This window comes from Echinops telfairi, unplaced genomic scaffold, assembly GCF_000313985.2.
Source record: "Echinops telfairi isolate 266 unplaced genomic scaffold, ASM31398v2 ScPeMD7_7424;HRSCAF=8462, whole genome shotgun sequence".
In the NCBI taxonomy this organism is placed as follows: Eukaryota; Metazoa; Chordata; class Mammalia; order Afrosoricida; family Tenrecidae; genus Echinops; species Echinops telfairi.
In genome coordinates this window covers 41,077,985-41,079,695 of record NW_022111324.1, presented here as the reverse complement: position 1 = coordinate 41,079,695, position 1,711 = coordinate 41,077,985, and the positions used below count along the sequence as shown (strand labels likewise).

At 39.6% G+C, this 1,711-nt stretch overlaps 1 protein-coding gene and 1 pseudogene across 2 annotated transcripts in view; both read right to left on the bottom strand.

Annotated features, from left to right (window-relative positions):
- The window catches only part of LOC105978334, a 4,344-nt pseudogene extending 3,452 nt beyond the window's left edge, over positions 1-892 (bottom strand).
- CFHR5 (complement factor H related 5) overlaps positions 1-1,711 on the bottom strand; it is a 53,161-nt gene that overhangs the window by 9,737 nt on the left and 41,713 nt on the right. The window lies entirely within an intron of this gene.

The window sequence follows — 1,711 nt, the reverse complement described above, 5'->3', positions numbered from 1 at the left end:
CAATGATGGACACATAACCACACTTCCCCACTTTCCAGGGGGAAGAGCAACAGAAACCATGGGGGAAGGGAAACAGCAGTCAGTGTGAGATATGAAAATAATAATAATTTATAGTTTATCAAGGGGTCATAGGATGAGGGGCAGTGGGGAGAGGGGAAAAGAGGAGCTGATATCAAGGGCTCAATAAAAAGTAAATGTCTAGAAAAGAATGATGGCAACATATGCTTGATATAATCGATGCATGGATTGTTATGAGTTGTAAGAGTCCCCAATAAAATGATCTTTTAATGAAAAAGTTAAATTAACCAAGGAAAAGAGAATACATGAAGAAATCACAGGTTGCGTAACCAATGCCTTAAGGTGAACTTAACAAACACTAACAACATCTTGGCAAGGTGGGATTGCAAAATAACTCATGAAACCTATAAAATCTACATCTCAGCTTTCTTTCAGATCACAACTATTGTCCGCATAAAAGACTAGACTTAACTGTTTTAAGAAGCATACACAGAAAGGACACTTGTGACTGCTTAGCGACCTAAATCGTGGGTCCAGAGCTAAGTTGGGTTTTGAACTAAGAATAAAGGAGTTATGCATATGCCCAAGGAGTTATACTAAATATCCAAGAAGCCCTTGCTACTAGCTCCATTTTGAATTTTCAGACTCCAACTTGGGTGCAATGATGTATACTCACTCACTGAAAAAGGAGGATAAAGGAAAGATTGCAATAAACATGGGACTGCAAAACCTTCCCCAAACAGGAACCTTACCCCCCAAACACATATTGATATTTCTCTATGATAACAGCCCTACAAAAGCCATTTACTGTGTAATCTGGAAGAAACTGAGGGAATGAAGGTGGAGATTTGGACAAAGCAGACATGGAGTCCATGACATTATCTTGGGACTACATTTCCAAGAGCACCTTGCTAGCCTTGGTGGAAGTTCATTAGAATCTCATCTGCACTTAAATTCTTAAAATTGCATGCAGGAAATAAGAAACACCAAGGCCAGTTATGTTGGCTGGTAAATATTTCTTCCTCCTAAGAGTTTCTAAATAAAATTCTCTTGCAATGCCCTATGTCTTCTCAAAGTAAATGGTGCTCTTCATTAGCCAAGAACCTGAATTCTGGAAATATATCTAGCCAAGCAACCCCTGAAAACAAGGAGGCGCTGAACTAAAAATGCACTCTTCTTCACCACGAGGAGGTCAAACCCGAATCGTATCCAGGCAACATGAGTGCCTACCACAATTCTTGGCAATTCTGCATCTTTTCAGCCCTTGTGGTACAAATCCAGCCAGGTCCCAAAGGTGAGAGCACATTGATAGAGATTTTCATGTCTATCAATTCTGGCTTAGTACCTCTGTCTGGGTATTTTCTCAAGATTTAAAATCTTCCCCTAGCTAGCCCCTGTAAGGTCTTTTAGGATGGAACTGTTTTGTTTGCATTTGTGAGACTGGAGTTTTTAGTGTCTATTTGTATTGACATTTAACACTAGGCTGTTGTTTCCTTGAGCTTGTTCTGAAGTTTAAAGGTCTTCCTATACTTTTCCCCAGTATTAAGAATGTTGTGAGTCTGAAATGGGCAAGAGAAAATTGGATTTGAGTGTTTTAAGATGGATTAGTTGATTGTTTCCTTTGCTGTGGAGAAAAGCAGGTGACGAGTATAGTCTGCTTAATTTCTGGGGAAATGTGGGCTTGTCCCCTTAC